The 22,716-nt window shown below is 41.5% G+C and overlaps 1 protein-coding gene and 1 pseudogene across 7 annotated transcripts in view; both read left to right on the top strand.

Annotated features, from left to right (window-relative positions):
- HFM1 (helicase for meiosis 1) overlaps positions 1-22,716 on the top strand; it is a 240,238-nt gene that overhangs the window by 40,879 nt on the left and 176,643 nt on the right. The gene's annotated exons all lie outside the window — the stretch shown is intronic.
- Positions 6,910-10,461, top strand: LOC134734024 (uncharacterized; annotated as a pseudogene).

Genomic DNA, 22,716 nt, shown 5'->3' with positions numbered 1-22,716 from the left:
GTTAGATCAGGTTTTCAAGAACAGCAGCTGGGTCAACCAGGCATCCTAGAGCTGGATGAACAAAATACAGTCTAGAACAACTCCCTATCTTTTCATCCTTTCCTGTTACTAGAATGCCTTAGTCCATTTGTGCACTATAACAAAATACCTTAAACTGGGTAATTTATAAAGATCAGAAATTTTATTCCTCATAATTTTGGAGGCTGTAAGTCCAAGATCAAGGTGCCAGCAGGTTCAGTGTGTGTTGAGAGCCCTGTCTCTCTGCTTCCTTGTCACTGTATCCTCTAGAGGGGTTAAACTCTGAGTCCTCACATGGAAAAAGGGACAGAAAGGACAAAAAAGGACTAAGCTAGTTTCTTCCAGCCCTTTTATAAGGCACTAATTCATCCATGAAGGTGGAGCCCTCATGACTTAATCACTTTCCAAAGGCCCCACCTCTTGGTATCACCACAAGGGGAATTAAGTTTCAACATGAATTTTGGAGGGAACACATCCAAACTGTAGCATTCTACCCATGGTCTACCAAAATTCATGTCCTACTCACATACAAAGTACATTAATTCTATCCCATAGCCACAAATGTCTTGTTCTAGCATCAATCTTCAGATCTAAGTCCAAAGTCTCATCTATATATTATTTAAATCAGATATGGGTGAGATTCTAGGCACAATTCATCCTGAGACAAATTCCTCCTCCAGCTGTGAACTTGTGACATCCAACAAGTTATGTGCTTCCAATATACAAAGGTAGGGCAGGCATAGGATATACATTCCCATTTCAAAAGGGAGCAACAGAACAGAAGAAATGGACAACAGGTCTCAAATAACTCGAAAACCCGACAAGGCAAACAACATTAAATCTTGAGGCTTTAGAATAATCTTCAACTCCATGTCCTGCCTTTCAGATACACTGGGCTGGGGTTGGATCACCAAGGCTCCAGGGACTCTGCCTCCATGGCCTCACTGGGCACAGCTCACATGGCAGTTCTCAAGGGTTAGAGTCTTTTGCCTGTGGCTCACCCAGGCTAGAGTTGCATGTTGGTGGGTCTACAGTTTTGGTGTCTCAGGGGTGACCCCATTCCCATGGCTCCACTAGACACTGCTCTACTGTGGGGTTCTCTGTGGTGACCCTGACCCCATGGCTTCACTGGACATTGCCCTAGTAGGGGACCTCTGCAGCAGCCCCATCCCAACGCAGTTCTCTGCCTGGCACCCAAGGCTCTCTGATGCATCCTGTGAAATCTAGGTGGAGATAGGCATACCTCCATGGCTCTACTGCTCTGCGTGCCTGCAGAGTTAGCACCATGTGGACTCTGCCAAAGCTTATAGCCTGTACCTTCCAGAGGGGCCATCTGAGGCACCTCTGGGCCTGCTTGAACCACAGCTAGGACAGCCAAGGAGCACTGTGCCTGATGTGGGGAGCAGAGATGAGGTGGTGCAGGGCAGTGAATACTAAGATCCCGAGGGCCCCTAAGGTTCTCTACTTTCCTTTTAATTGTGAATTCCATCTTTAAATCATTTCTCTCTTTACTAGAAGAATAAAGAGATGCTATGCAGCCCGTTCAATATTTTGCTTAGATATTTCTCCCATGAGATATCTTAGTTCATTGTTCTTAAATTCTGTCTTCCACAAAGCCCTGGACTATGGACACAATTCAGCCAAGTTCTTTGCCACTTTTTAACAAGGATGGCCTTTTCTCCAACTTCCAATGAGATAGTCCTTATTTCCATCTAAGACCTTATCAGAATAGCCTTTACTCTTTATATTTCTACCAGCATTCCAATCACAACCATTTAGATAACTTCTGAGAAGACTGAAGCCCTTTCTATAGCTCTCCCCTTCTTTTGTGTTTATCTTAGTCCATTTCCTGCTTATTATAACAAAATGCCTGAAACTGGATAATTTATAAAGAAAAGGAATTTATTTATTACAGTTATAGAGTCTGAAAAGTCCAAGATGGAGAGGCGCCATCTGGTGAGGGTCTTCTTGCTGCTGAGGATTTTCTGCAGAGTCCCAAGGCAGTGCAGGGCCTCACATGGTGGGAGGGCTAGGTGTATTACATTAGGTCTCTCTTCCTCTTCTTATAAAACCACCAGTTCCACTCCCATGATAACCCATTAATCCATTAGCCTATTAACCCATTAATCCATTCATCCATTAATAATGTATTTATGAGTGCAAAGCCCTCATGACCCAATCACCTCTTAAAATCTCGCAGCACTGCCACATTGGGGATTAAATGTCAACATGAGTTTTAGAGGGGACAAATATTCATACCATAGCAGAACCCCACAAGAATTACCCTTAATGGTCCATTCATAGCAATATGGGATTTTTTTAGCCTGCTCCTCCAAACTCTTCCAGCCTCTGCCCATTACTCAGTTCCAAAACTGCTTCCACATTTTTAGGTATTCGTTATAGAAAATACCCACCTTCTTGGTAAAATTTCTGTCTTAGTCTGTTTATGCTGCTATAATAAAAAAGCAGCCTGGGTTATTAATAAACAATAGAAATGTATTTATCATAGTTCTGGAGGCTGGGAAGTCCAAGACTGAGGCTCTGGCAAGAGCAAGGTACCCATAGATTCAGTGTCTGGTGAGGGCCTGTTCTCTCTGATTCTAAGATGGTGCTTTATTTCTTTATTTACTTAAGATAGAGCTTTATTGCTGTGTCATTCAGAGGTATGATGGTTAATACTGGGTGTCAACTTGATTGAATTGAAGGATGCAAAGTATTGACCCTAGGTGTGTCTGTGAGGGTGCTGCCAAAGGAGATTAACATTTGAGTCAGTGGGCTGGGAAAGGCAGACCCACCCTTAATCTGGGTGGGCACCATCTAATCAGTTGCCAGTGCAGCTATAATATAAAGCAGGGAGAAAAATGTGAAGAGATGAGACTGGCCTAGCCTCCCAGCCTATGTCTTTCTCCCATGCTGGACCCTTCCTGCCCTTCAACGTCGGCCTCCAAGTTCTTTAGTTTTGAGACTCAGACTGGCTTTCCTTTCTCCTCAGCTTGCAGATGACCTATTGTGGGACCTTGTGATTGTGTGAGTTAGTACTTAAAAATTCCCCTTTGTGTATATATATATCCTGTTAGTTCTGTCCCTCTAGGGAACCCTGACTAATACAGATTTTGGTACCAGGAGTGGTTCTAGAGGAACAGAATATTAAGGATGGAGTTCTTTCACTGGTTTTGGGGTTTCTGGAGTTGGCTACTTAATATGATTAGACCCAAAAATGCTAAGGACGCTCTTATTTATTTATTTATGTATTTGAGATAGAGTCTCACTCTGTCGCCCAGGCTGGAGTGCAATATCGTGATCTCAGCTCACTGCAACCTCCCCTCCCGGGTTCAAGCAATTCTCCTGCTTCAGCCTCCCAAGTAGCTGGGATTACAGGTGTCCACCACCAACTCTGGCCACTTTTCGCATTTTTAGAGGAGACGAGGTTTCACCATGTTAGCCAGGCTGGTCTTGAACCCAACTTTAGGTGACCCACCTGCCTTGGCCTCCCAAAGTGCTGGGATTACAGGTGTGAGCCACCATGCCCAGCCAGGACTCTACTTCTAATAGTATGGAGAACACTAATAGTCTTGTACAGGGGTCTGATCTGCAGACCCTGACCCAACAATGGATGACAGACGTACACTGACACTGATATTTTTGCCTGTCAGTCCAGCTAAGGAGCTCTGCTCTGAGTCTGGAGCATTGCCTCAATAAGCCAGTGAAGTTTGCATTTATTTAGTACAGCTTAAATGACAAAGGTCTCAAGTAAATACCACTAGAGGATAATTGACATTGCTGACCCCCGAGCAGAGAGAAATTATGCACCTGCAGTTGATCAAAGGTTGGACTTAGGACCACATGAGTAAACAAGCTATTTAGATAAGCTCCCCACATTTCCTTGTTGTTTGCTTTTTTGCTATGAACTAAAGATAAAGAGGCTTAGGCTGCTTTCAGCCAAATCTGTTACTGAAGCTATGCAGCTCCCTTCCCGGGCTTCCAAGAAGGTTTGTGACTATTTTCTACAACTATCTTTATAATTTTTCCCACCACCCTGACTGAACTCCCACAGTCTTTGTGTGAACTGTTTAGAGAGCTATGCAAAATAAGTGCATTTTACACTCCTGACACTGCTTATGAGAGGGAAAGAGTTTAGTGACTCTGTATGTAATGCCTTTGACCACATGTGGAGAACCAAGGAACATAATGAAGCTGGTTGTTTGCTCCTAAGTTCAGTGGATGAAGTGATGAAAGAAAATGATAAACTCAGGGATTCTGTCTCCCAGCTTCAGAGGCAGATACTGAGCCTCAAAGCTGCTAAGATTGCCTGGAGTGAGAGTCTTAGCTCCTGTAGAGAAAGAGCTGAAATTGTGGAAAAACAGACACAAGCTCTTAAGTGAGTGGCTGACCTGCATTGAAAGATGCATGCACAGCCTCACTAGGTGTCTACTATCCAAGTAGACAGGTGTCTACAGGTCCAAGTGAGGGCATTGATTGGAAAAGAATGATATCCTGCTATTGTGGGATCTGGCCAGCAGCCCTTAATGCAATGGGGCTCTCTCCTTGTTCCCAGGTGGATCGGCAGGTTGAGAAATAATAGACACACACAAGATAGTGAAAGCTGCGTCCAGGGGGGTCACCACCTTCTGGTCCCATGGTGCCAACAATGCACTGGATATACCAGCATTTATTATTAAGTTTAGTAAGGGCGGGGGTAGGTTAGTGAGGGATTTAGGGTCATTTGATTATGAAGTGAGATGGTCACATGGGGATGAAGTAATTCTTTAACATAACATCTGTATGCAGAAGTACAGTATACAGGGATAAGAATTTACAATATAGTGTGTGCATCAGTAATTTCTAACAGAGCCTTAAAACAGAAACACAGTCTTTCCATAACCTATGATTAGCAAGATATTAATCAGCAGTAACAGTTGCAGCAAAAGCTGGTTACAAACAATCCATAGAAACAGAACATGAAGCTAGACAACCAGTTAGACCAGAAATTCTCAGAAGGGAGTATGTCTTAACCCTAAAGAGGCCTAGAAGAGCCGTGGCAAGATGAGCGTGTTTATAGCCCTATCTTATCCATATGGACAGGAGCCCCCTACCCCCCAAGCATCTGTTTATAGGCTCTCCAAGTGTCACATTCCATTCCCAGAGCTATGAACATCTGCTTTTCTGGGATAGGAATCTTGGTGATGTGAAACCTCCCTGACTGCACATCCATTCATAGGCTCTCTGCAGGGGGAAGCACATCACGTGCTGTTGGCTCATTCTGGCAGTCCAACCTGGCATTACACAATCCTGCATGCAATTTTATATTTACAATAATCAGGAGGATTTCATCTTTTATTCCATAGCAATAGTTTCAGGGGATCTTCCTACACCCTGCAACTTGGAATGGGTATGTTGGAGGACCCTGATGAAGCTGGGGATACTGAGTTTGTAAACCATGATGAACCTTTTCTGCCAGAAGAAACAGCTTCCCCATTCCCAGTAGTGGCAACATCCCCTCCCCGACCCATGCTGCCATCAGCCTTTCCACCTTTGTCTGAGGAAATGAACCCTGCAATGCCTAAGGCAACAGTGATGGCCTCCCCTGAGGCAGTTGCCAGGCAAGATAATGTTGATTCTCCTCAGGAGCCACCCCCAACACCCCTGTTTGCTTCTAGACCTATAACTAGACCAAAGTCCCAGCAGGTCCCTAGAGGGTGAGGTTGAGAGTGTGACCCATGAGGAGGTGTGCTATACTCAAAAAGAACTGCTTGAATTTTCTAATTTATGTAAACAGAAATCTGGAGAACAGGCATGGGAATGGATATTAAGGGGTGGGGGTGGGATAATGGTGGAAGGAAAGTAGAGTTGGATCAGGCTGAATGTGTTGATTTGGGCCCATTAAGTAGGGACTCTGCATTTAATGTTGCAGCTTGGGGAGTTAAAAAGGGTTCTAATAGTTCATTTGCTTGGTTAGCTGAAAGAAGCATTAAAAGATGGCCCACTGTGAATGAGCTGGAAATGCCTAATCTCCCTTGGATGAATGTAGAGGAAGGGATCCAAAGGCTTAGGGAGATTGGGATGGTGGAGTGGATTAGTCACTTTAGACCTACTCATCCCAGCTGGGAGAGTCCAGAAGATATACACATGACCAATGCCTTATGAAATAGATTTGTGAGGGCAACACCTGCATCTTTGAAGGACCATGTCATTGATCTCTGTATGTCAGATCTAACAGTGGGAACTACAGTCACTCAACTACAAAATTTAAATACAACAGGAATAATTGGATCCCGAGGGGGCAGGGGCTAAGTGGCAGCACTCAACTGTCAAAGGTGGGCATAGCTACCATAATAGACAGCAGAGGCAAAGCAGCAATCAGAATAGTCTGAATTGTGTAGGGCTCTGGCATTGGCTTATTAATCGTAGTGTTCCTAGAAGTGAAATTGATACGAAGCCTACTGCATTCCTACTTAATATATAGAAGCAGAAAGCTTCAATGGACAAAAGACTAATTTGAGGCTGGGCATGGTGGCTCATGCCTGTAATCCTAGCACTTTGGGAGGCCAAGGCTGGTGGATCACCTGAGGTCAGGGGTTCAAGACCAGCCTGGACAACATAGTGAAACCCCGTCTCTACTAAAAATACAAAAAATTAGCTGGGTGTGGGCATGGGCACCTGTAATCCCAGCTACTTGGGAGGCTGAGGCAGGAGAATCGCTTGAACCTAGGAGGTGGAGGTTATGGTGAGCCAAGATCACGCCACTGCACTCCAGCCTGGATGACAGAGTGAGACTCTGTCTCAAAAAAAAAAAAGACTAATTTGAATTATAAAAGCAGAGAATCATGGGCCCTCAACTGATTTCCAGACTTGAGCCAGTATACTGTCTCAGGACCCCTTGAAGGAAGGTGAGGCCAGGTCCCCATGAGGAAGGACCCCCACTATACCAACAATGTATGCAGTTAATCTTTCTCCAATCCTTCCCCAAGGAGACCTCTGGCTTTTTACCAGGGCAACTGTGCACTGGGGAGAGGGAAATTATTAGACATTTCGGGGACTACCAGACACTGGCTCTGAGTTGATGTTGATTCCAGGGGACCCGAAAACGTCATTGTGGTCCTCCAGTTAAAGTATGGAGACACTTATGGAGGTCAGGTAATTAATGGAGTTTTAGCTCACATCCGACTTACAGTGGGTCCACCAGGTCCCTGGACTCATCTTGTGGTCATTTCCCCAGTGCCAGAATGCATAATTGGCATAGACATACTTAGCAGCTGGCAGAACCCTCACATTGGCTCCCTGACTGGGAGGGTGAGGGCTATTATGGTGGGAAAGGCCAAATGGAAGCCATTAGAGCTGCCTCTACCTAGAAAAATAGTAAATCAAAAACAATATCACATCCTTGGAGGGATTGCGGAGATTAGTGCCACCATTAAGGACTTGAAAGACGCAGGAGTGGTGATTCCCACCAAATCCCTGTTCAATTCTCCCATCTGGCCTGTGCAGAAGACAGATGGATCTTGGAGAAGGACAGTGGATTATCATAAGCTTAACCAAGTGGTGACTCCAGTTGCAGCTGCTGGACCAGATGAAGTTTCATTTCTTGAAAAATTAACACATCTCCTGGTACCTGGTACACAGCCATTGATTTGGCAAATGCCTTTTTCTCCATTCCTGTCCATAAGGCCCACCAGAAGCAATTTGTCTTCAGCTGGCAAGGCCAGCAATATACCTTTACTGTCCTACCTCAGAGGTATATCAATGCTCAGGCTTTATGTCATAATCTTATTCAGAAAGACCTTGATTGATTTTTGCTTCCGTGAGATATCATACTAGTCCATTACATTAATGACATTATGCTGATTGGATCCAATGAGCAAGAAGTAGCAAACACACTGGACTTATTGATGAAATATTTGTGTGCCAGAGGATGGGAAATCCGACTAAAATTCCGGGATCTTCTACTTCAGTAAAATTTCTAGGGGTCCAGTGGTGTGGGGCCTGTCAAGATATTCCTTCTAAGGTAAAGGATAAGTTGCTGCTGCATTGGCCCCGCCCACAACCAAGAAAGAGGCACAACACCTAGTGCGCCTATTTGGATTTTGGAGGCAACACATTCCTCATTTGGGTGTGTTACTCCAGCCTATTTATTGAGTGACCCAAAAGGCTGCCAGTTTTGAATGGTGTTCAGAACAGGAGAAGGCTCTGCAACAGGTCCGGGCTGCTGTGCAAGCTGCTCTGCCACTTGGGCTGTATGACCCAGCAGATCCAATGGTGCTTGAGGTGTCAGTGGCAGATAGGGATGCTGTTTTGAGCCTTTGGCAGGCCCCCATAGGTGAATCACACGAAAACCCCTAGGATTTTGGTGCAAGGCCCTACCATCTTTTGCAGACAACTATTCTCCTTTTGAGAGACAGCTCTTGGCCTGTTCCTGGGCTTTGGTGGAAACTGAATGTTTGACTATGGGTCATCAAGTCACCATGAGACCTGAACTGCTTATCATAAACTGGGTGTTTTCTGACCCATCCAGCCATAAAGTGGGTCATGCACAGCAGTATTCCATCATCAAATGGAGGTGGTATATACGTAATCAGGCTTGAGCAGGTCCCGAAGGCACAAGCAAGTTACACGAAGAAGTGGCTCAAATGCCCATGATCTCTACTCCTGCCACCCTGCCTGCTCTCCCACAGGCTGTACCAATGGCCTCATGGGGAGTTCCCTATGATCAGTTGACAGAGGAAGAGAAGACTAGGGCCTGGTTCACAGATGTTTCTGCACAATATGTAGGCACCACCTGAAAGTGGACAGCCACAGCACCACAGCCCCTTTCTAGGACATCACTGAAGGACAGCAGTGAAGCCAAATCTTCCCAGTGGGCAAAATTTCAAGCAGTGCACCTGGTTGTGCACTTTGCATGGAAGTAGAAATGGCCAGATGTGTGATTATATTCTGATTCATGGGCTGTAGCCAATGTTTTGGCTAGATGTTCAGGGACTTGTAAGAAGCATGATTGGAAAATTGGTGACAAAGAAATTTAGGGAAGAGGCATGTGGATGGACCTGTCTGAGTGGTCAAAAACTGTGAAGGTATTTGTATCCTATGTGAGTGCTCACCAATGGGTGACCTCAGCAGAGGAAGATTTTAATAATCAAGTGGATAGGATGACCCATTCTGTGGACACCACTCAGCCTCTTTCCCCAGCCACCCCTGTCATTACCCGATGGACCCATGAACAAAGTGGCCATGGTGGCAGGGATGGAGGTTACACATGGTCTCAGCAACATGGACTTCCACTCACCAAGGCTGACCTGGCTACAGCCACTGCTGAGTGCCCAATTTGCCAGCAGCAGTGACCAACACTGAGCCCTCGATATGGCACCATTCCTCGGAGTGATCAACCAGCTACCTGGTGGCAGGTTGATTATATTGGACCTCTTCCATCATGGAAAGGGAAGAGGTTTGTCCTCACTGGAACAGACAAACCCATTATTCTGGACATGGGTTTGCCTATTCTGCACGCAATGCTTCTGCCATCTATGGACTCATGGAATGCCTTATCCACTGTCATGGTATTCCACACAGCATTGCCTCTGACCAAGGCACTCATTTTATGGCTAAAGAAATGTGGCAGTGGGCTCATGCTCATGGAATTCACTGGTCTTACTGTGTTCCCCATCATCCTGAAGCAGCTGGATTAATAGCATGGTGGAATGGCCTTTTGAAGTCACAATTACCATGTCAAATATGTGACAATACTTTGCAGGGCTGGGGCAAAGGTCTCCAGAAGGCCATGTATGCTCTGAATCAGCATCCAATATATGATACTCTTTCTCCCATAGCCAGGATTCATAGGTTCAGGAATCAAGGGGTGGAAGTGGAAGTGGCACCACTCACCATCACCCCTAGTGATCCACTAGCAACACTTTTGCTTCCTGTTCCCACGACATTACATTCTGCTGGCCTAGAGGTCTTAGTTCCAGAGGGAGGAATGCTGCCACCAGGAGAATGCTGCCTTCCATTCTGTTAAACTGGAAGTTAAGATTGCCACCTGGACACTTTGGGCTCCTCCTACCTTTAAGTAAACAGGCTAAGAAGGGAGTTACAGTGTTGGCTGGGGTGATTGACCCAGACTATCAAGATGAAATCAGTTTACTACTCCACAACAGGGGTAAGGAAGAATATGCATGAAATACAGGAGATCCATTAGGGCATCTCTTAGTATTACCATGCCCTGTGATAAAGGTCAAAGGGAAACTACAACAGCCCAATCCAGGCAGGACTACAAATGGCCCAGGCCCTTCAGGAATGAAGGTTTGGGTCACTCCACCAGGAAAAAAGCCACGACCTGCTGAGGTGTTTGCTGAAGGCAAAGGGAATATAGAATGGGTAGTAGAAGAAGGTAGTCATCAATACTAGCTATGACCATGTGACCAGCTGCAGAAACGAGGACTGCAACTGTCATAAATATTTCTTCCTTCTTTTGTTAAAACATGTTTGTGCATGTATATACTTGTACTAAGAAAATATCTTCATTTTATTTCCTTTATCATGTGACGTAAGATTTATTGACTTCATATCAGAATTTAAGCATTGTTAACTTTGTGTAATAGTATTTGGGTTGGGGATTGGTGCATTTCCAGTTGTACAAAGGATAGTTGTATTATGTTAGGGGTAATTATGACCTTATTATTGCCTTTATTTGAAGATTATGTATGATCTCAGTTGTGTATAGGTTCCAGTTAACAAGGGGTGGACTTGTGATGGTTAATACCATCAACTTGCTTGGATTGAAAGATGCAAAGTATTGATCCTGGGTGTTTCTGTGAGGGTGTTGCCAAAGGAGATTAACATTTGAGTCAGTGGGCTGGGAAAGGCAGACTCACCCTTTAATCTGGGTGGGCACCATCTAACTAGCTGCCAACATGGCTAGAGTATAAAGCAGGCAGGAAAACATGAAGAGATGAGACTGGCCTAGCCTCCCAGCCTACATCTTTCTCCCATGCTGGACTCTTCCTGCCCTTGAACATTGGACTCTGAGTTCTTTAGTTCTGGGACTCAGACTGGATTTCCTTGCTCCTCAGCTTGCAGATGGCCTGTAGTGGGACCTTGTGATCATGTGAGTTAATACTTAATAAACTCCCCTTTATATATATAATGTTTATATATAAAATATATATAATATAAAATATATTTAATATATTTTATATTATATATTTAATATATTATATATACTATATATTATATATTATATTATATGTTATATATAATATATATTATATATTTTATATATATAAAAGGGATATATATTATATATATAAGTTATGATATATATATATATATATATATATATATATATCCTTTTAGTTCTGTCCCTCTAGAGAACCCTGACTAACACAAAAGCGAACAAATGCTGTGTCCTCACATTGTGGAATAAATGGAAAGGCAAAAGGGCAAATGCTTTGTGAAGCCTCTCTTATAAGAGCCTTCATCTCATTCACAAGGTAAGAACCCTGTTGACCTAATAATCTCCTAAAGGCCCCACTTCTTAACATTATTGCATTGGAGATTTATTTTCGACATAAAGTTTGGAGGAACACAAAGATTTAAACCATAGCATAGAGGGATCCATTGGCTGTCCTTATTGGAAACCTTTAGTTTTGTGTAAGAAATGCTGTTTTTCAGCTGCATTATTAAAAAATGCAGTTATTTTCATTTTTGTTAATTTAAATTAGTTTTTTGCGTATACATGACATTATAGTTTCTCTTTCAAATGTATCACTCTACTTTTATAATAAACTTAAAAGTCAATTTTGATAGAAAAATAAATGGGCCCTTTCTGTCAAATTTATGCAGACCTATTATTCAAACAAATTTCAGTGATCCCGTGAGCTTTATGAAATAATTTCTTTTTATAATTTACAACATTTCAAAAATAAAATTTAATTGTTTGTTGCTTTGAGGAACTTGGCAACTTGGCAAAGTTGATAAATATTTCCAAGTTACAAATAATATTTACAGTGAAACAGGATAATGTAAATTGTAATCAAAATGCTATCAAGACAAGCATATAAAATGATATAAGAGCTGTTTTTCAAAAAGATATGTATTCCTGTAACTTGTTATCTTCCAGTTTCTATCATCAGAAAACATTAGAAACATGCAGGAGCTCAATTATTCCTCCAGGACATATGTGAATTAGATAATATACTTCAGTTCCTAGTGAAGAGATAAGAAAATTGAAGATCCTATTGGGCCCTCATTAAATGTCTCTTGCCAGTATTTCAAACACTTTGGGGAACATTCTCAGGAGACAGTAGACTCTGCCTAGGGGAAAAAGAGTGCGAAATTAGAACAGATGTCATATTTTCCATTGCAAATAAGACCAGAAGATATGTTTTATTGGCCGAGTGAAGCAAAATCATTCTATTGGACCTCTCTGACACTTGGCAACACTGGAATCAAGTCAGTTCTTTCTCTTTAAAGACAAGGAAAATAATAAGGTAGCAAACAAGTGGGTAAACAGCAGGTATGAGGAAAAAGCCTTGTCTTTTGGTTGATCTGTTCATTAACAGAATGAGATAAACATAGGCAAAGAAAAGGTAAAACAGTGCTTGTTAAAGGCAATGGAAAACAGATTAGATGGCATGGTCTTTGTGATAATACACCACTGACTTTTCTCATAATAATAACAGCAGGACAAAGCATCTTATCTGAGTCCCAATAAAGTACCAGGTGCTCTGCTAGGTGCTTTTACATGCATTACTTGAATCCGCACAATTGTCCACTGTATTGTAACCTGATGTTTGCTGGTGCTTGCTCTTACCTACTAACACAGGATATCAGCTCTTCAAAGCTCCCTCCTTCCCGTACAGTATTTCTGGGAGTCCTCAGAAGGGACTTCCCGTGCATTCACAGACAGGTTCAGCCACTGACCATCTTTGCTGGGTACCACTGTGTCTGTCATGCACAAATTGCTGCAGATTGTGGGCACAAGTATTGCTTTATCTTGGGCTTAGGTGGATGCCATCGCTGTCCTCCACTGCCACTCCTAATAGGTAGCATCTGCTGGACATCACTATCAGTTCCATTGGCTAGCACTGTTTATGGCCGGAAGTGCTGAGGATTTCAGATTTACATGGTGTTCTGTGGAGATGAAGGAAAGTACGCCTCTGCCACACACAAATAGTGGGCTGCCAATGGAGCACAGCATTTTAAAATGAATATGAGTCTCGCAGTTTTTGACTTCCTGTCTCTATCCCCTCTCTGCCACAGTAGGTTCCATTTGACAAATTAGAAAGTGAGTCTCAAAGGAGTTAAGTAACTTGAGTTAGGTAACTTGCTAGAATCACATGGCTAGTAAGTGGAGGAACTGAGGGCTGGACTTTGATTTGTTTAAAGTCTGAGCTTTTTCGATACACCCAATATACTATGCTGTCTCTCCATTCTTGGGTTTTCTTGGGTGCTTGATGGTTCTGAGGATTCCTTCTTTGGAAATTGAAACTCTCTCTTCCCTTTGCCTCCAAGCCCATACATACTCCAAATTATCTTCCAAATTCATCCTTTGTTTTCTTCCCCAGATCCTCTTCTTCTCACCTATTAACCTATTGTTTGGCCCTCACCCTCTTTCCATCTTTCTTTATACTCTCCTATAGACTCTCTAGTTTTGCCTATTGCCTTTAAAGAAACTTTCCCAACAACATTCACTTAACATTTATTCAGCTGTTATTGCAGATGCTATGCTAAGCAATGGAAATAAAAATCTTCAAAGACAAGGAAGATAATAAAGTAGCAAACGTGGGTAAACAGATAGCAGGTGTGAGGAAATAGGAAGGAATTTATAGTCTAGTATGGAAAATACACTAATAATTAATTATAGCACTATATGATAGGTACTGTACTGCGGAAAGGCAGGCATGGGGGTGATGGGGCAACAAAAATCCGATTATAAAGTTAAAAACCCACAGCGAAAGGGCAAATAAATTACCCTGGGAACTAAGGGAAGTTAGATGAGCAGCCCTTGAACTGAGCCTTGAAGAGAAAGTTGGTATTAGATAGGTAAAGGATGGGGTAAAGGCAGAATGGGCTAAACAAAGGAAGCAACACTTACAGAGTCACACAGTCTTGAAGCTCTATTACCTGTTGCAGGAGCTGCAAGTAGTTCCATAAATTAAGGGTGTGTGGGAAGAAGTAAAAGGGAGTAGTTTGAGGGTATCCACAGGCCAAAAATACTTCCAGCAGCTACACAGATAAAGCCAATGAGCGAAGCAGGCTGGGTAGATTACAACATGGAGAGTGAAGACTGTGACAAACCAGAGAGCACATATGCTGTCCCCATGAGTGACTGCTCCTCCCTCCAGCCTGAGTTGCCACTGTGAATACAGACCCAGATATGACCATATTTTTTTGTTGTTTTTCAAGGGAAGCCTAGAATATAGATTTTTATGTGAATTTTCCCAATGATTAAAATACCATATGGCCAAGCAAAATACATCTGTCTGCAACATATGGGACAAATCATGATGACCCATGTATGTTAAGATGAAGAGACTGAACTTCCTCCTAAACACATTCAGCAGGACATCACTGGATGTTTTAAAGTAGGGATTTACATAATCAGACTTGAGTTTTGCAAAGACTACAGTTCACCGATAGAAATGTGAAGGATGGATCAGAGAGAGGCAAGACTGGAGGGTGAGTGAGCTGCTAGACATCTATAGTAGGAAACCAAATGTAGCCATAAGAGCAGAGGCAGCAGTTGTGGAGAAAAGAGGGCAGACACAAGGATGGCTTGGGATCTGCAGGGCTTGGTGACTGATTAAATAGGAAGAATAAAAAGAGAAGAGGCAGAACAATTTCCTTGCCATATGGGCCGATAGTTTTCTAGAAGCTGAAAAACATTCAAAGCAAAAAGTTCTTCAGTTCAGAAAGATAACAGCAAAATGATGCAGAAAGTTGAGTCAAGGCTTGTGTACTGAAATGAAACCCAATGAGAGTATTTACGAATGTGCTTTATGGACCCCACCCAGAGATTCATGGTGCTGGGTCCTGCACTATCTCTTCTGCATGATAGCTGGTTATAACCATGGATTGGGTCATTTTCCTTTACACAATTCTCCTTTCGGAATATCTCTCTTTCTTACAGCAACCAATTTAGTTTACATCTTCAGGCCCTGGTTATTACAATAGCTACCTGGTTAGTCATCCTTATTCTTGATCTCCATTCTTCAGCTTGTCCCCAGGATGCTTCCTCTTTCAAACCACAACAAGATTAAACTCTTCTTCCTGGCTTTCAAGGCACTCCACAATTTGGCATCAACCCTCCCTTTGAACTGTTATTCCTAAATGCAGCCTGATTTGAATCCTATACCCTTTGTGAACTGGTCTACTCAAATCTCATTTTTGCCTTCAAGACTTGGCTCTGTTTGGAAAGCCCTAACTTCTCCCCTTGCACACAGGAAATGGTCCTTCTCCCCTGAAGTCCTCTATTTTGGTCTCATTGCTCCTCTTTCTAAGCTCCTAAAGCAGTTTGGACCTCTGCTAGATGGATCATAGGGAGAGGTCTTGAAGCCTTAAAATGCCTACCACATATAAGGAGTAGCCAATCCCCTCTTGTGTATGCTGCAATGACTCTAGCAGGATGCTTCCAGTGAGCCCAACTCAGTGTCATGGTCATGGAGGAGTACATTGGATAGGGATTACATGTTCCAGAAGCAACTATATTTGGATTGAGTCATCTCTGAGATTACTTGTCACAAACCTGACCTCAAAGACATGTTTCAAATGATGATTAGTCCTCTTTCTTGGGAAGGATAAAATGTTAGATGAACAAAGTAATTTGTATTTAGGTTGCTATCATGAGAAGAACGACATTCTTAATTCTCTGTGTAGTCATTACATTGACCAATGCAAGAGGAATACCAGATCCAGGTACCCTGAATGGCTAATGAAGAAACTCCCTCTGCTACCCCAGTTCCAGCATATTTTTGCTAACAATCTCTATCACTAAAGGAAGTCTGTGCATGTCATGCTAAATCGAGCAGTTTTTAAAAAACTATAGTGTTGTTTCATGGGGTTTAGGCATCTTCCCAAGAAGACCTCAGAGATATTTCAAGTAGAAAGCACATGGGTAACTCCAGGCAAAAGTCAGTTGGCTACCTTTCAAGAGGCTCTACAGGTTAGATTATCTTCATAAATTTACCACAGCCCATGGTCTGGCTCTCAGCCTTGTGGGTTTTGAAACTGGATTTTGTCAACACAATACAGATCTATTTGTCATTACTGGTTCACATTAATCAACCTACAAAGACTGGTGGAAAAAACCAGAACATCCGGTATTAGTAACTTTCCTAAGGACTGGCGTATTTTCTTTTTTTTTTTTTAATTTTCTTATTATTATACTTTAAGTTTTAAGGTACATGTGCACAATATGCAGGTTTGTTACACATGTATACCTGTGCCATGTTGGTGTGCTGCACCCATTAACTCGTCATTTAGCATTAGGGATATCTCCTAATGCTATCCCTCCCCCCTCCCCCCACCCCACAACAGTCCCCGCAGTGTGATGTTCCCCTTCCTGTGTCCATGTGTTCTCCTTGTTCAATTCCCACTTATGAGTGAGAACATGCGGTGTTTGGTTTTTTGTCCTTGCGATAGTTTGCTGAGAATGATGGTTTCCAGTTTCATCCATGTCCCTACAAAGGATATGAACTCATCATTTTTTTATGGCTGCATAGTATTCCATGGTGTGTGTGCCACATTTTCTTAATCCAAGGACTGGAGTATTTTCTAGGAACATGAAATCTGAATAAGAATTAGAGTAAGGAGAGTTCCATGTGTCATAACGTTCATGAGAGGGAAATGGGCGAAGGTAATGTTATTGCCAAGAACTGCACATGACCTGTAGCTGACATTATTGCTGAGGCAGCTAGCAGTGAACTACTGTCACTGGTGGGTGTTTATTCCAGATTTGATAGTCTTTATTCAGCTCAGTGTTTGGCAATGAATGATGTATAATAGAGATATATCTATCCCAGGAACCAGGTACTTCTCTCTGTTGATGAGGGTACTCTTTCTACTAAATGATGACAATGATAAATCATATCTAAGAAGTTGAATGATTGACTGGATGTGGTGAATGAGGTGAAAGTAAGAGTCATAACCCTCCCCTCCCCCCAGTTCTTTATGACTTGAGTAACTCGAAGTGTAATGGAGCCATATGATTGTTCTCTAGAGAGAATAATAGTTATCCATTTTCGACATACTCAGTGATTTAGGGATGCCTTTGAGACATCCAAATTGAAATGTCCTATAGGCAGTTCTATATTCAGATATGTTAACTCACAAGCTTGATCTGCACCAGAGAGATGACTTTGGGATTTGTCAGTGTATCGATAACTAAAGCCATGTGAATTGATAATATTTCCTCAAGGGAAAGTAAAGAGAACAGAGAGTAGAGGGCCTAGGACAGAATTCTGAGGAATACCAACATTTACTTGCTGGTTAGAGGATGAGAGACTGACATAAGAGACTTAGTATAGCCAAAAAAGTAGAAAGAGAATCAGGAGTGTGTGCTAACATGGAAACCAAGACCAGAGACTATTTAAAGAAAGGTGTGTAGGCGCTTCCTGAATGGTGATGTAAATTCCAAGCATAAAATGGCTGTGGCTCTGCATAGAGTTAGGTGCCTCAAATTTAGCAAGATTCTACCTGAGCAGACATGGTCACTGGCAGCAGTGTTCCCTGTTAGGGACCTTACGGAGCCTTGGAAAAATCCTCTGCATCTATGTAGCATCTGCCCTGCCATGGCAGGGGGCACTATGTTTGGCCTACATTTATGTATAATTTGCTATATAAATAAGAGAGTGAAGAACTTAATTGGATTAAAAACAATATAACTAAAAAAAACTTGGTATTCAGCAATATCTGGATCAAATGTCTTTGGTGAACTTCAGCATAGCAATGGGGGTGGAATAATGAGAGTGGGCTGAGAAACCAAAGACTTGCTCCTAAAAGAAGGGTGTGTGTGTGGGTGTGTGTGTGTTTGTTTGTGTGTGTGTGTGTGTATAAAGCAAATACATACTACCAAACACTAGGGGAAGAACTAGATCAGAGTGTTGCAAAATACCCTTTGAAAAGTTATTTTATACTCAGAAATTTTACTTTAGTATGCTAGTTTGATCTTTCTTTTCAAGAGCCATTAGTGATGGCTTTAAAAAATTAAGTCTGAAAATGCTGGACTGTTTCTGGGAATATTTGATGCCCACAGAGTATGGCTTGGAACCCTGATACCAGAGGAATGTTGTCATCATTGATTAAAAGTGAGTAGCTGCATATGGCCTGTCCACATTAAACCAAGGTCAAAGTTCAAAACTCAGAAATATTAAACACACACAGGATGACATCTGACAACCTCAGTCTGCAGGATGGAACTCTAATAAAAATTAAAGGACCATGTGCTGCACTCAGCCACACACTCAACTCTCACTGCTATTGAGAGACATCATTCTTGGCTTAAACCAGCAAAGCGGGATATAAAGGCATGCCATTCCCTTGTACTCCCTTTGGGAACAAATTAGCTTTGAAAAATTCCCAGAGATGTCTGATTCATGAAGGGCCAAGTAAAAAGGAAAATGCAGATGCTTCCGTGAACAGTAGAATAGTAGATATTTTCTCCTCTTGGGATGTAGAGGATGGAGGGGTCGGGGGGCAAGGGGGCAATTCTCCTTAAACAGTCATCCCCACACCCACATGCTCAAAACAATTTAAAATGGCTCTCCAGGCTTCATGTTCTCTTTCATCTAAACCCATAATTAAGAATGGCTGTTTTTAACTCACTTTCCAAAGAACAAGGGTGCAGTATAACAGGATGTGGTAGCTACTGCAGGGCAATAACCCCAGAATTGCAGTAGCTACTAACCTGTTTTCCTCCTGTACAATTTTCATTCATCTCTGGCAAGCAGGCAAATACTAATCCGTACTGGAATTTGGGATACTGGAAGGTATCCCAAAGGAATCAACCTGCCTCCATGCTTTGCCTCTCTAAAAAACCCCTAAATGGGACTGTGTTACTGGTGGGACCTCACCATAATTTTGTAGAAGACCAGAGGGTTTGGCATCAGACAGATCTGGTTTCAAGTCCTAGCCCTGCTACTTGCCCTCTGTATGAGCACTTTGCTTTGCCTTGATTCCTGTTTCTTTATTTGAATAATGGGCACAAATAGGGTTATTGTGAGAATTAAGTGAGATAATTCGTGTAAAATTCCAACACAGTATCTGACATAGAGTAAGGGCTCTGAATAAATGTAACTGTTAGATATATTAAAAAGGCTGGAAATTATTATAAATTTAGCACAATTGGAAACAATATTTCAAGTGAAAAGCTATTGGAATCATAGGTTTCTTCAATGAGCCTCATACATAATAGAAATGCTTTTCTAAAATTTAGAGAAACTTTAAAGAGACTTTGATTATGATTTCTAAAAAGGCAAGGATTGAGAGACTCTTTAATAAGACAGTCCTTTATCATGACAAAACTAGCCTAGGAAAGCTTCATCCAAGAATTGTCACAGCATCAATTTTAGGAACCCAGGTTGAAACAACATGCCTCCCCTGCCTCAACCCCCCTTTGCATACGTGATGATTATAAAATGAAATAAAATAACAGATATAATTAAGCTGTGATAAAAAACATTTTAAAACACAGTACAGAAATAAGTAAGATTTGGGATGGGCACAGTGGCTCACGCCTGTAATCCCAGCTACTCAGAAGGCTTAGGCGTGAGAATTGCTTGAACCGGGGAGGTGAAGGTTGCAGTGAGCTGAGCCAGCCTGGGCAACACAGCGAGACTCCGTCTCAAAAAAAAAAAAAAGAAAGAAAAAAAGAAATAAGTAAGTTTTGAAATCTTATATGATAATGTACATTCTGGAGGCCAAAATTTTTCAAATACAACTTTCATTTTTAGAAAAGAGAAAAGGGAAAAAATAGTTATAAAGTAAATGGAATGCATTTAGTTAACTCTACTGGATATTTTAATTTCTTATAAAATTAATTCACCTATATCTAACTCTACTTAATGCAGTTGTTGTTGACTAGAAATGCATAATTTTCTTACTTTCCATTTTTATTCATTCATTCACTTAATAAATATTTTTAAAACCTACACTAAAACTTGGTTTTTGTTGTGAACTACACAGCCTGTTTAATAGTAAAACATCTGTTTGACAATAGAATACCTCTACACACTGATAAAAAATTATGCTTAAATCACTTTTTTGGTATTTGTAATTTATTATGACTTTCCAAAAGGCAGACATTAGAGAATGAAGGTTAAAGTATTTGCATCTATGACACAAAATAGTGTGAGACCAGACTGTAAAGAATTTAACTTGAAGTGGATGCTCTTACAGTATACAAAACATGCCTTGTCTCATTTTACTTGGCCAAGGGTAATTAAGAGGATAAGCAACAGTATTGTCCAGAGGCCAAAAGAGCCTAGAGGCAAAAAAATTACAGATGGCTTCATAACACAGCTCAAGTTACTGGAATCTAGTAAAGGATGAATTTAGAAATACAGTAAACTTTTGTTTATCTTGGAATTCAAACAACCAGCATATGCAGATAATGAGAAAGCTCTTCCTTTCTATTCTGCACTCCATTTTTAGGAGACGAAACAAGTAGGAAATATGCTCTTGCCAGACTTTTGCAGAATTTTGGTTTAAAAACCAAAACCAGGGTATGCCATAGGGTCAGAACAGGTTAGGTGTAATTTTTCACATCTTCCATATAGCTATACAGTGAAAATTGTTCAGGGTTACATAAATCAGGTTTAACCAGGCCAACATTTCCTGTGCATTTAGTCCAATTAGTCATACATGCAATAAGTATGTCTGCCCCCTGCCACGTGTCAGGTATACAGTAGGCCCACGGTACAATTCTGTGAAAATTATTCAGAGAATGTACATGAATGAGGACTTTCATTTAAGGAAATAGTGAGAAATTAGTTTGGGAAAGTAGTTTGGAGCCCGACTCTGAAAGACTTTGAAGATCAGACTAAAGGATCATGGAAGAATTTTTGTGACAAAGAATGATATGACCAAAGGAGGGTTTTATTGCACTCATTTAGAAATGGGTTGCAGGCTGGTGTTCTCCCTCTCTCCTTTCATGGGACCACTGCTGAAATAGGCAGAGGGGTGGGAAGTGAGCTGTTAGTGACCATAACAGGACCCTTCATCTGAGATGGTCAGTGGCATTTGCTGGGCCAAAAGGAATAAGCTGTGTCACAAATCATAGAGGGGAGGTGAAGTTCAATGTGCCTGGTGAATGGTCAAGGGGCACCAAATCAGCAAAGGGTAGAAATAGACACTGGGGTATGAACCAAGAATTTAAAACCAGGGAGGTGAAAGTGCATTGTGTTAGGTACATTATCCATATCTGTTACCCTCTAATAATAAACGTATCACCTAACAAATAATCTGCTACTGTAACTGCTATTATATTCATCTTATGTACTTGTGGTTGGTAGATTAATTGAAAATATTGCAATAAGTCTAAACCTTATTTTGTGAATGCAGCAAGGACAGACTTAACTTTCCATCTTCTTTTTATGAAGTAATGCAAGCAGAAGAATATATAATAAAATTAAGGTTTTATAGGAACATGTACATCATCTGTGTACCTGTGGTGCCAACTTTCTGGGTTCACAAAAGGGAACGATCATGGAAAGCACCAAAGGTCAGTAAGTTCTTGTGCTCACAAATATGAATGGAGAGAAGTTCCAAGGATCTGGACAGATCTGATATATCTGCTTTTTAAAAGCAGGACTTGGCTCAGCCCTGCGATGCCTGTGGACTTGCTACAAAAAGCTGTGCCTGAATTACTCGAATTTAATTATTTTCTATCTACTTTCTCTCCAAATAAAGGACATGAGTTATCGTAGCATCAGGCATTTATATTTCACGAACATTTTTTTTAAAAAAAAATAGAGTTCTTGTTTTCCTTGTCCATCCCATGGTCAAGGTACTAGTGAGCAGAGAAATAACCTAAAGGCAAGTTGTACTTAAGAGAGGAATAGGAATCTGATGTCTCAGAATTAGCCACAGAATTAATACTTAGGCCCAGAATAATTACAAGTTCAATGACTATAAAGGAAAAGAAAATTAAATAAAAAGTATCTGTTAGAGAATTTTAATACTTTATGAATTCCAAGGAATTTTTATTTTTTAAAAAATGGTCTTTTTTAAAAATACTTTAAGTTCTAGGGTACATGTGCACAACGTGCCATGTTGGTTTGTGGCACCCAGCAACTCGTCATTTACATTAGGTATTTCTCCTAATGCTATCTGTCCCCCAGTCCCCCACCCCATGACAGGCCCTGGTGTGTGATGTTCCCTGCCCTGTGTCCAAGTGTTCTCATTGTTCAATTCCCACCTATAGTGAGAATAGGTGGTGTTTAGTTTTATGTCTTTGTGGTAGCTCAGAATGATGGTTTCCAGCTTCATCCATGTCCCTGCAAAGGACATGAACTCATGCTTTTTTTTGGCTGCATAGTATTCCATGGTGTATACGTGCCACATTTTCTTAATCCACTCTATCATTGATGGACATTTGGGTTGGTCCAAGTCTTTGCTATTGCGAATAGTGCCACAATAAACATATGTGTGCAATGGTCTTTATAGTAGCATGATTTATAATCCTTTGGGTATATACCCAGTAATGGGATC

Source organism: Symphalangus syndactylus, chromosome 12 (assembly GCF_028878055.3).
Source record: "Symphalangus syndactylus isolate Jambi chromosome 12, NHGRI_mSymSyn1-v2.1_pri, whole genome shotgun sequence".
NCBI lineage: Eukaryota > Metazoa > Chordata > Mammalia > Primates > Hylobatidae > Symphalangus > Symphalangus syndactylus.
Note: the sequence above shows the minus strand (reverse complement) of the source record. Positions and strands in the feature narration are given on the sequence as shown.